Source organism: Daktulosphaira vitifoliae, unplaced genomic scaffold, assembly GCF_025091365.1.
Source record: "Daktulosphaira vitifoliae isolate Bord-2020 unplaced genomic scaffold, ASM2509136v1 Scaffold_4, whole genome shotgun sequence".
NCBI lineage: Eukaryota > Metazoa > Arthropoda > Insecta > Hemiptera > Phylloxeridae > Daktulosphaira > Daktulosphaira vitifoliae.
This window is the reverse complement of record NW_026099575.1, coordinates 21,950,404-21,964,456: the sequence shown is the minus strand read 5'-3', so window position 1 is coordinate 21,964,456 and position 14,053 is coordinate 21,950,404. Positions and strand designations below refer to the sequence as shown.

General features: G+C 24.8%; 1 protein-coding gene across 1 annotated transcript in view; it reads right to left on the bottom strand.

The window, feature by feature from the left end:
• Nucleotides 1–14,053, bottom strand: part of LOC126903503 (uncharacterized) — an 89,843-nt gene that overhangs the window by 42,202 nt on the left and 33,588 nt on the right. Inside the window, exon 2 of the mRNA XM_050681677.1 lies at nt 13,118–13,242. The gene's annotated coding sequence lies outside the window, so the exon portion shown is untranslated. The remainder of the gene's footprint in view (nt 1–13,117; nt 13,243–14,053) is intronic.

Here is a 14,053-nt window from a genome sequence, read left to right as displayed (position 1 = left end):
TTGTATTTTTATTGAAACTAATATTCAGAAAATTGAAAGTCATTACATAGAATATAGTTAACTAACTTCTCAAGAAAAAATGACAAATTCTGAGGTAAAATTATTATTTTTTAAATGAATTACATGAATTAAGTGAATTTAATTTAAGACATATTTAAAGGTGTCAGGTTTTCAAAACATGTTTAAAGTTGAAAAAGTTCTACTTTTTAGTAGAAGATATTAATTATTAAATTAGTTTTAACTACTGGTAGACCGAATATACGAAAATTATTCGGTATCCGGAGAATTTGAATACTATTTTGGGGTTAATTTATATTTGGCACTTCGGCATCACTTAAAAAAATTACGCATGGTAAGTTCAATATGAGCTGAGAAAAAGTGAAACCAGACATAAAAAACTTCATAGTAAAATTAATACCTCCTTAGTTTCGCATTGAAGTTGCGAAGATATAATGTCTAATTTTGTATTATTAATAAATGTATTTTATTAATAACTTTATAAATGCACAACTGGAAAAATACATCATATTTAAATATTTTTAAGACTTATTATCAAACGATATCTATTACATTAATCATTAAATGTTTTAGACGCTTGTTCAATCTAACTCCATCAAGAATCTACAGTATTTTAATATTATAAATTGCACATCGTAAATTTAAAAAGTAAGCTTGTGAACTATACATTAATTTATAATTTGTACTATGATAATAATTCTTATTAATTTAATTTTTCTAAAAAAGTACATAGATAATTTCATGTCCTGATTTTTTTAACGTGAAATATAATAATCATAGCGAGTGGAAATTTGTTTTGCAGATATTTATAGCTAATGCGGAAAAATAATTATGCTGTACCGCATATTCATTAACACGGGTAGAATGATGTTGCAAACATAAAGAATGTATTGCTATAAGTCGTGACGAATAGCTGACACATTTAGCACAATTCATTAAGGAGATGGGAAACAGAAAGTCGGGAAAATCATGATGAGCCATATACGAACCAACAAAATTAAACAACCACTTTGTTTCATAGCGTCGAATCTGTCATACCGTTACTGCAGTAAAACAGAAGTTTGCAATTTGTATTGTACTATTTCGTTCCCATTGCGGATCATATTTGGTTTTGCTTACACTTATAATGTGTAGCCTGTACTATACACACAACTGTATTGCGCGAAAATACAAATACATGTCGGAAATAATTGAGGAACACATCTGAAAATTACTTAAGAGAGATTTATTTTTATCCGTAGAACGATTGAAATGTCAGAAAAATGAAATATGACGTTTTATCATAGGCAAACACCATTAAATCACCGTGTGTTTTTTGCTCATTTGCTTGCGACAATTTAAAAAAAAAGATGCTTTCACTTTTCAAATAGTTGCCCATTGCATTTTTTGTGTTTGACCGCAATTTGTGTCGGATTTTTTATCCATGGCCGCAATTATTCTGACCTTTTTGCAGGAATTATAACATTATGTGTGTGTGTGTGTGTGTGAATTACGTTTTTTTATTTTGCAAATGTTCTTACACACAAAATTATACGACTTTGCTGTGGTTAAGCGCCGTCATTAATAATGCTAATGCTCTTTGCATAATATGGAAAAGATGATGGCGATGAAGTAGAAGAGTCGTCGCTTTTTTGCCAGTGACTTTTATTTTTTAAGTCCTTCATTAAGCACACGTGATATAAATCGATATTGAAGGTTGAGAAGTGCAAAAGGCAACTAAGTTGTCTCAGTTATTTAGGTTATCGTAAGATTGAAGGCGTAAGACAGTATCTTAAGTATTCATTTATGCACTAATGCCTAAGACGTTTAATTTTATTAACCTGAAAATGTAATTCTTTATAAACTATAGATAACCGTAAATTTGTCCAACTAAACATTAACGTATTGATTTTCATTTACAAAGTAAAATTAACGGTTTCCTCGCAAAAAAAGTAAATGTAAGAGAAATTGTATTTTTTAAATATTATAAATATTTACGTGCGGCAGAAATATTAATGCATTTGTGCTGAGTAGTATTCTAATCGTATAAATTACAATAAAGTGAATTAAAAAAATAATTTTTTAATAAAATTAGTCTTTTAACGATTATTTATTTCTAGTGTATACACGTAAATACTCTAAAAACAATGATTTTCACTTTCGAGAAAAATTATTGTTGGTATACTATAATTAATAAGTATAATAATTTAGATTATAAATCAAACATTTTTATTTATCCTTTTCTATAGTAATATATATAAAATTTTAGCTTAACTCGTATGTCTAACCCTGTTTTCATTAAATTTGCTTACATAATTTTTGTGTATGTATCTATATTACATCGTCAAACATAATATTAAAATGACTCTGGTTATTTGTTTTTAATTTGTTTTTGAAACATACACATTACGTTTGTTTAAATACTGTTATTATTTGTTTATTAAAGAAATCCGAAATAAAACAGTCACTATATCGAATAAATAAAAAATACTTCATGAGTAGTAGTTTTTAAAAAACTTCTTCATATTATATTTTTATGTATTCACGTTTTCTTTTTTTTTTTAACGTATAAATATTTATTTATAATATTGAGTAATTTGATTAAATTTGAAAAATTATACATTTAAAAAAAATACATTAAAAATCTATCATAAAAGAAAAAATAATAAATTTACCTAACTCTCACTTAAATGTTTTTTTGTTACATTTTTGTTCAAAAGTCTGTTCATCATTATCTAGGCAAGAAGTCGTTTCCAATTTAATTAAAAATTCTATAAAGTTAATTCATTCAGAAAAACTTTCAATGACTTTATAAATAATATACGTCACAAAAACTTATTTTTGTGCAAACTATAATTGTGGTGTATCTTGTGACAAAAACTTACACAGAATATAGTTTGACATTTTCCAAATCATAAATTTAGTATTTAAAAAAATGCTTAATCTAAATTTTTAAACCGAATAAACGTCACTAAACTGTGTTGTATTTAAGGTTTTAAGCCTAAGGGGTTACATCAATTTTATATTATCGATTTACTAAAGCTATTAATCTTATAACTTTTAAAAATACTTTGTGATAGATAAAATTAAAAATATTTCTATTACAAATGATGACTTGGCGATAAAAAGTATACATAAGTACATATTCTTATATAAGTAAGAATAAAAACTAAATATTCTAAATACAGCATATAGATTACAGGCAAAGAAATCAACTTTATAGAATAATTTTGTACATACTTAAAAAATTGTCCGATTTTTCACATAATTGTGTTAAAAGTTATGAACACATGCAATGTAAGGGAACATTTATATAAATAGTGATCGAAATGTTAAATTTGTATACGAATTTTCGATTTTTTATGTCAAAATTACATTATATGTGCATTAAATATATATAACTGACGTATGGGAATTTTCAGTTATTTCTTACAGTGTAAGTTGACCTTTCCTAATAGAGTCCTTAAGAATTTTAAAGGGGACTATTGTCGCATCGAGTAATATTCTAAATAAATCTCGGTCAATCATACTATTTAGTATCTTTTACATAAAATTAAAGCAGCAGAATAATTGTTAAAAGTTCAAGCACAATACATTCAATATATTGCACTACTAGTTAAGGTTTAAACCCTAAGGCTGATTTAAACAAACACTTCATTACATTGTTTAAAAAAAAAAACATGAGTATTTTATTTTTATTGGGAAATTTCTTAATATACTGCTGGAAAATAACGTCTTTTTTTAAATAGTTGTCACTATATCTGTAAATTTTAGTAACAATATGTTAACTATTCAAAGCATCGTCACTTCTGATTTTTCTGTACAAAAGGTTTTTTTCTAATATTCACAATAATAAACGACTTGTAAAGCATTATTTTACAGTAAATACTTAAATTTCAAGTATTTATTAATATATAGTTATGCTTTTCGAGGAATATAAAAATGGAATTTAATTGGCAGTGGATCACTACTTTAAAGCATTTATTTTTTCGTGTTATTTAATTACCCGTGTAAAATTTAAACATCATTCGAACGTATTTAGATTGAGATTATACGGATTCCCTAAGTTGATAAATAGTATAATTTTGTTCCTTCTAACTTCAATTTGTTTTTTAATTAAATATTTCCTTCAATTTCTGTACTGAGTATAATTCAATAATTTTAGTTTCGATACGAAGTTGAAAAGGTTGATTTTTTGATGATGTGTTTTTTATACCAGTCCATGAAAATTATCAGTTCATGTTGTACCGATTTTAATTAATAATACGTCAATAGTACCCAATTTTTGTCTAGTTGAATCAAACGGCGCAGAAACTTTGAAAATTTCCGCATTATAGAATTTCAAATAAATATTTCAAAATTATGTTATTATAAAAAATATACTTTTAGTGAAAGTCCAATGAGAAATCTAAGTACAGCAAGGGTTTGAAAAAGACCAAAGGTATGGTTACCTTTAAATATGTTTTTCAACTTGATTTTTAAAATCGTTTCAGATGATCGGATAACTTCTAACTTATATTAAATTACAACTATTAAAATATACTACAATATATAAAAAAGAGAACGATTGTTCTACTATGAGAAAGTGGTCACCAAAGCAAAAAAAGTAACGTTATTTTCAATTGTGTAAATAATTTAATGTTTGAGGGAAATTTAAATCATAGTCGATGTAAAATTACAAATATACAAATTATGAATTTAACAGATTCACATACAAGAGTTTTTTTATGGCAGTGATTATAACCACTGTCAGATATCATCTATACTTTTTCCAACTATGTTGCGTCTCTACTATACTGCGACCCCACAAAACTTAGTTTTTTTAATTACTTTGTTGTGTACTAATAGACGTAAAATTAACAACAGTAGTATAATTGTATTAGACAAAAGGTAAATAATTTTTATCATAAGTTATTAAAAACTCGTCTATTCAATTTCTTGAAAATCAGCATCTTCAATTAAATTAATTTACTGCTCGTTTGCCTTAGTAAAGAAATGAAATAGTCCATGGACATTTTTTATGTTTAAAAAAAGGTAATATGAATTTATTTTTTGCAGTTTATTTAAAATGCAAGATTAAAATGATTATAACTTGATGTTGTTGATTAATATTTTCCATTAATTATTTTTGCATTTTAAGTACTTTACAGAAGTGTCTAATTGAAAATTTAATTTGAACTTAAACTAATTATTCTTTGACTACTTAAATAGTTAAAATCCTTTTAATAAAAATCAAAGATATATTCAAGTATGTATATATAAATGTATATTACTGTGTTTTTTGCAGTCTATATGACAAGAAAATTAAAAAACTTGAAACATTTGTATATGCTCAACTTAATTAAGACTATTTCATGGAATAAAGTAGTAATTAGTAAAATGAAACGACTACGTCAAGTTCGTTAAAAATGATGGGATTCTCTTTTTTTCTTTTGTTATAAAAAGAATTAACTATTAACTGTAACCGCACAAATAAGTAAAAATTTTTCAGTAACTTCAAAACAGTTTCAATGCGATTTTTTTTCTCATTAAATAACCGATTGAGTATAACTTAAATATTACAATGTTTCCAGTTTGGTAAGCTTTGTGACGGATTAAAAAAAAAATAAATGGTAAAATGGATAAAGGTTCTTACAATCTATACAGTCTACTATTTTACTTGCTTCAAAGAAAGTAATAAAACGCCAGTGCATTCACAAAAACTCTGAGAGTTAAGGTAGTAACAAAAATTAGAATAGGTAAAAAGTTTATTTAATAATTCAAAAGAATTTAATGCTTTTCTAAAGCTTGAAAACCGTTTAAAACTACAGAAGAATGAAATGAAAATTTACAGTAATTTTTTCTTTATGGATTTACAGTGAAATGTTATACGTAAAATAAAGAAAATACAGTTAATAAACTGTATAAGCATACTTCATAATTATTTTATTAATTTAATATTTTTTATTTATATAAATTCATACTATTTAATAATAATAATAATAAAATTGTTAATTAATGTTAATAATAAGTATCAAAGTAATCAATAGAAATTACAAATTTTGAGAAAAACACCTGAATTTATGTATATATTTTTTAATAGTTGATTTTTTATGTTAGCTTAACTTATTATTATTAGTTATTTTAAATCTTATTTTTCCTCGCCTTAATACCAACTACTTGCGGTCAATCACCCTTATCCTAAATTTCCATTTGATACGATTTCCCACATCAGCTGTCATCATATCGCATTCAATAGCATCCCTCCATCTCTTTTTTGGTCTTCCTCTACCTCTTCTTCCTTCAACATTCATTTTTATAAATGTTCTTACAGCTTCCGATTCCTCTCTCCTAATAACATGACCAAACCATCTAAGTCTATTTTACTCTCATCTTATTCATAATGCTACACCTATACTACCTCTTATATATTCGTTCTTTATTCTATCTTCTCTAGTCACTACACTCATCCATCTAACCTTTCTCATCTCTGCTACATTTATTCTCTGTTCTGCCTTCTTATCAACCGTCCAACACTCTGAACCATACATCATAGCTGGTCTCACTGCAGTTTTATAGAACTTACCTTTCAGCATCATTGGAATTCTTTAATCGTATAACACACCATACGCTTCTCTCCACTTAATACAATACCAGCACTTAATCCTGTGTCTTAAATCGTCTTCAATACTACAGTTCTTTTGCACAACTGATCCTAAATACTTAAAACTTTCCATCTCAACTATCACGTCATCGCTTATTGTCACACATCTCCTCATTTCACCTACCTCGTGTTCTCCTTAATCAAACTGGTACTATATATACTCTGTCTTAATCCCTTTTCTTAAAAAGCTGATCTGCATATCTCTAGACGTTGATAGATTTTCTCCCTATTTTCCCCCTATTAACACTATATCGTTAGTGAAAAACATGCACAACTGCACCTTTTTTTTATTTCTCTAGTAATTTTATTCATAACTATAGAAAATATATAAGGGCTTAAAGCAAAATCTTGGTGCACTACTACTCTTACCCTAAAATCTTCTGTTACTCCACCCTCACTTTTTATTCTAGTACAAATGGTATTATACAGAGTATATGTATAATGCCATTTATTAATGTATTATATTATAGTAATGTACTTTTTTGAAACTCCTTTTCTCATTAATGGTCACTTTATGACCTCTTTCCGAAGTCTATCATACGCTTTCTCCAAATATATAAATACCCACAGCTTTTTATTCTTTCCCATATACTTTTCTATTTGTTAATTACAAAATAATGACTCCATTATTGACTTACCAGGCATAAATCCAAACTAGTTTTTAGATACTGATTTCTCATTTCTTATTCTCTTATCTATTACTTTTTCCCAAATCTTCACACTATGACTCATAAACTTTATGCCTCTATAATTTCCACACTATTGTTCGTTTCTTTTACCTTTAAATAACGGAACCACTATTCACAATTCTTTTGGCAATTTTTTTTCTAATAAGATTTTATTAAAATATCTTTCAACCACCTTATGACAACACTGCCTAATATTTTCTATACTTCTACTGGCACTTCATCTAGTCTTAATGCTTTATTCTTTTCCATTGACGCCACAGCCTATTTCTAGTTATTTTAAATAGTTTACAATTCTCCAAGAGACATAAACACAGAACCAGTGTGGATTCAAGTGAAAGGCGCAGAAGTACGCGCTACCTCTTTGGATTATTATCTCTTACTTAATAAAAATATTTTGAATGATAAAATAGGAAAAAAATTGATTTTGACATCTAAAAATTTTTTTGCGTCCCTATCAGAATATTCGACACTTGCATAGATTAACATTTCAAATGTTTTAATAAGAGAATCTATCGCGTGATAGTTTCTTAAACCATTTCAAAGTACACAACAACTATAATTTTAGATATTCGTGTTATATTGTAAGTGTAATTTGGTTAGCTCTATTGCTATATTCATGTCTCCCAATAATGGTTTTATAGATATCAAATTCACCAAAAAATAAAAAATAAAAAGACACAAAAGCTTTGAACGTTTCTAGGAAATCACTTAGTTATATCAGGAACACAATGATTACAGATTTAGATTACTTTACAAGTACATAATTTAGTGAAAATACTACGTCGGAATTCTTAGGTAAACGTAACGATCAAATCTAATTATTTATAAGTAAACACATTAAATTTAAATTAATTCACTTTTTAACTTTTAAATGAATTAAAAGTTGGTTTTCTCGAAAGGAAACACTATTATATTAATCAAAATTATATCTTAGTTGTATGCAATAAAAATACAATTATTTTTACAAGAAATCCGATTATTTTTTAATCAAATGAATTTTAACTATCACATTCATATATTTTTTTCTGTCAAAAATATAGTTTCAAGAAAATGTGTACCAACTTTGTTATTAATTAATCTTAATATAATAACATTAAAGATTTTTTTAAATACTTTATATAGTATATATTTTTAAATAATGGCTCAAAGTTTGTTATTGATCTCTTAGTTTGGCAATTTTCTAACAATTAAGCTATTTAAGATAAGTAGTAAGATATGTATATTTCCATTTACAAAAAATAAAGAGTGTACCATTATAAAGGATATGGATTCAAATAAATGATAATATTAACCTCTACTTTTCCTTTACTGTTATGTGTTGTTTTACAATTAAAAAAATGTATTTTAAAATTGTTGTATATTATTGAAAAGTAATGATAAAAGCTCACGAGGTTCTTTTTTTGTTTGATTAATATAATCGCATTTTGTCACAGCCCCTTTTATTACGCCTAACTCAGTAAATACAGAAATGTAATACATTATTCATGTTTATGACCCTATGGTGCCTAAAAATTGCCAAAATTCAAACTGACAGTGACCTGTTGCAAACAGTGCGAAAGACAATTTTTCTTATTTTCATCTCTTACAAATGATTCATAAGTCTCATTGGTATACAAAATAAATATATTTTTCAAATCCCTTATAACTCATAAGGTTTCATTTTATTATTATACAAAGATATTTAAAAAGCGCAGTCATATATATTAGAATATTAACAGTGTTTAATTTATTTCTTTTTAATGTAATGAATTTTTGATGGAATGTGAATGTAAAAACTCAATCTAAATAAAATTATCAAAAAAAAAATTCCAAAAATTGGCTATCTTTTAATAAAATATAGTGATGATCAGTCTCTGACTTAGGATAATTAAATAGTCAAAAATTGCAATCACAAAAATAGATTTTGTTCTTATATCTTATCATATATTAAAAACCATAAAGTTATATGTGTATATTTATTAAAAATTAATAATGTTATTTTGTTATTATTTTTTTAATTTAATAATTTCATAGTAAAATATTTATTATTTTTAAACTTGTTTATAAAGTTATAAGATCAGGTACAGTGTCGAAATTTTGTCTTTAAGGGGGCAAAAATTAAAAAACCATAAAATAATTAATTGAAATTATGAAAAATATAAAATGTAATTACTACTTAATACTATCTACAATATTTAAGTTGAAAACATTATTTTTCATAAAAATTGTGTTAAATGTAATTTTATCCATTTTTAACGAATTATGAAAATATCATGTTTAATGCGAACAAATTTATTAATAAGGGTAGTTTTTATGATTGTTTTTAAAGTTAACCTTGGAACCTATAATTATTTTTATATAACTAAATGCAGAATATACTAAATAAAAAAAATAAACTATGTTTACTAATTTATAACCAGTTATTACATTTTGAGTTAATACAATTTTATTAATGCTAATATCTCATATATTTTTAGTTTTTAAATAATATTAACTAAATGTAAACTATAATTTTCTTCCTTGATCTATTTTTAGAAGAGACCAGGGTTAGTTAACAAACTTTTTTTTTTGCATTTTTACTTTATATAAAAAATATTTTAGATAAAATATTGACTCTAATGTGGAAAAATTATTTTGTCCATAATTATGTTATTTAGTCTATTGACAAAAGTTTTAAAAATAAATTTTGCTTTAGCAACATGGTTTAATAGTATTATTATATATTGTCCCACTTAAGTTTCTTTATACATAATTGATCTGAGTCAAACCTTTGTGTCTTCTATTTAATCAATTTATAAAAACATAAAATCTATATATATACAGGGTGATTTTTTTATCATAACCCACTCAATTACTTACAGAATAATAATAATTTAAACGTTTTTTTTTTCAATTATCTTTAGTTACACATCATTCTTGTATTATTAACTATGTAATACTTTTTAAGTTCATCCCTTATGCCTGGTAAGGGTGTGAACTTTGTTTTTTTAAATGGGAACACATATTTTGAATTTAATAAAATGTTTGAGTTTTTAATTTAATAGTAAATGGAATTTGAATTTTTAATATAACTTTATTTGTTTATAAGATATAAACATTTAAAGTTTCAAATTTTTGAGTTAATATACATATATAATACAAAAGAAATTACAAATACAGGTAGCTAATTGGTTTTTTATGACATAGATATTAGTAGGTACACAGCATTGTTATTATCAATGGTAGTAAGGTACATTGTTGTGAGTTTATAAATATACTAACTGACAATACTAAAAGTATATCTATTTATAGTCATAATTGATAATAAACAATCCGTGACTGTGATAGCAATATCATAAAAAACCAATTAGCTACCTGTATTTGTAATTCCTTGTGTATTATACCTACATATTAACTCAAAAATTTGAAACTTTAAATGTTTATATCTTATAAACAAATAAAGTTATATTAAAAATTCAAATTCCATTTACTATTAAATTAAAAACTCAAACATTTTATTAAATTCAAAATATGTACTCTCATTAAAAAAAACAAAAATGACACCCTTACCAGGCATAAAGGATGAACTTAAAAAGTATTATATAGTTAATAATTCAAGAATAATGTGTAACTAAAGATAATAATAAAAAAAAACGTTTAAATTATTATTATTCTGTAAGTAATTGAGTGGGTTATGATAAAAAAATCTCTTGTATAATATGAAACTTTAAATTCCTAATTATAACTAAAGGTATTATTTTCTGTTTTTTATCGATAAAAATTAAATAAATTTAAAAAAAAAATATTTTATAAAATTTAGAAAATACGTGGAATTCTTTAAATGAATTAGTCAAAAATAAAAAATGCAATTTTTTTAAAGGTACTTTTAAATTATTCCTATTGTTTAAAATATTAAAATTGAATGTGTTTTATAAAAAGGAGCGTAATTTCACTAGGTTTTTGTTGCATATTTTAGCATTACAAAACTTTTAATGTTAGTTTTCGCAAGATTTATAGTTATAGTCATGAGTTTTGGAATAACTGGGTGAACAAGTTTCAGAGAAATATCTGGTGTAAATTTCTAACTTAAACCGACTTTAATTTTTAATCTTTATTTCCAAACGATCCTAGATATTTTTCATCTGCAACATAAGTTTCTTTTCTCATATTTTGTTACACAAGGCAATATTAATACTTTATTTTGTTTTTTATAACTCTAATTTTATTATTTAGTTAATTACCTAACTAATTTAATAAAAAAAAAATCATAAAAATTGCTTTTATTTAGTTTCATAAGGAAATTCGATTAGTAAGTAAATTCTAATCATAATATATTTTCGATATATTTTCCTAAATATACGTTTCAGTCTGGCTTTACAATAGCTAGAAGCATTCATTACTTGTTAAAAATTCTGAAATAGTATAATTAGGATGCGAAGATCGTCACTATATATATTTTTTTTGACACTGAGTTCTAATAAAATTTTGCATTAAGAAATGAAAGCCGTAATTTATATTTGTACGGTATTTGTTAATGTTTTTAAAATCATCCATTGATATTAAGTAAATTATTGACACAAAGTATTTTTTTGACTGCCTGTCCTCGATTTCATGTTCTTATTAAGTTATCATGATAGTGTTTTCAGTCATAACACTTAATTGAATATATTATATTACAATGCAGACTTATGCACTAATTACAAAATTCTTTTGTTTGTTCGTTGTGTTTATAAGATTACTAGTAATGTTCAAGTTAACTATGTGTAGCACCTTTGCGTCAGACGTTGTTATGAAGAACTAGCATACGTATATTGTTTAGGCTATGCTAAATTTTTCCAAGAAAATATAGTGCTCTTTACCAACATGAAAAACGCTTTTTATAGCAGTATTCCACAAGAAAAGCGTTTTTTATAAGTAAAACATCAATAAAAATTAACCAAAATCATTAATATCAATATTTTTATAAAACAAAAGTTAAAGCGAGATTCAATAAATTGATTAAACACAGTAAAATTTTTATAGGCTAAATTCAAGTATATTTTTTGATTTTATGGACACGAGGCATTTATTTATAATACAATTAGAATGAACAATTTAAAATCTTACACAAAATGTCTACTAGGCATCAGAAATAAAAGTTATACATTTTGGCTAAAGTAAAATAAAAATTATTTTATTCATTATTACCTTATAAAACCTACACAAAATCTATTTTAGAATCACCTTATTACGGAAAAGTAATGTTATTAGACACAACATTATGTTTAGTAAAATTTACTAAAACGAAGTATTCTATAAAATTTCATTGACTTGTGATTAGGATTAAGTTTAAGATTTGTTAATAAAGGTGTCATAACTGCTGGACTAGCCAAAAAACAATAATCTCATCATTTTTATAACTTGACCAAAATTACTCTTATTCATTCATAAAATACTGAATTTATAAAAAAATTAATTTTAATAACTCTCAAATAGTATGAATAGAATTGTAAAAAACAAGGTATTCTAAAATAAAATGATACTTTTATAGTATAACACAAAGTAGTTTTTCAAGTACCATGTGGTTAAAAATTATTTTTTTCAACATACTATAGCCATGGCCATATTTTATTGATATCCACTTCAGTTAACTTATTTTTTCTGTTTCTCTATTTCTATGCCCGTATGTATTATACATCAAAATCACAATTCGAGTTACAATAAATAGATAGGGAATGACAGAGATACAAATTGAAGTGATAGTTTTTGGTACTATGGAAATAAATTTTATACACTATAAAGAACAAGTATAGGATTTGATACGTGATGTAAATATAAATATTTTACTCACCTCCTTTTGCTATTCTTCATCTGACGTTTGTCGTCGTATTATGGGCACAAATATTGAAACAAATTTTCTTGTACAAAGATGTCTTCAAAAAACTTATAATTCAATATGGATAATTGATATAAGTCCTAAAACAATTATTTATTATTTTATTAACTTAATATTGTTTTTTTAGCTATGATGCGAAGCTGAGTAGGTATTAACTTTACTATGATGTTATTTTTTTTGTGTCTGTTACCACTCTTTCTCAACTTTCACCGAACCGATTTTTTTCAAAGATACGTTAAAAAATCACAAATCATATCTAGTCAAAGATATTACCCTCAAAAAGTGAAAAAATTTCCTTCGTTCCTGGTAAATGGGGGAAATCTCCAAAAAATCGATATTTTTTTAAATTTTTTTACTTAAAACTACCATAATTTTTGAAAATAGATAAATAGAAACAATTTTTTTTATACATACACTAGGTATTTTTAACCTATCATTTAGTAAATTTTTTTCAAAAATCTGATCCTTTACCTGCTCACAGAAGGGGATTCAAAATGATAACTTTTCCACAAATAATTCATTTTTCAACTTAATTTTTGAAAATCTTTCGGAAATACTGACACTTTTGTATAAATCTTAAATTTCAACGTATGTACTGTACTTTCATATGGTGAAAAAAATTCGTACTTTATTTTTTCTTCATTGTGAAAATGGCTACCATACTCAAAATATGCTATTTTTGTGTTAAAATTATCGGTTTCGTGTTTATTTTATTTTAAAATATCTTACAGTGGAAGTACACTGATTTTCATAAAATTATATTAATATAATTCACATAGCATATATTTATAAACTTATTTAAATTGTTTTAGCTTCGATGCGAAGCTGAGAAGGTATTGGTTTTACTATGATGTGTTTTTTTTTTTTTTTTTTTTTTTTTTTTTTTTTTTT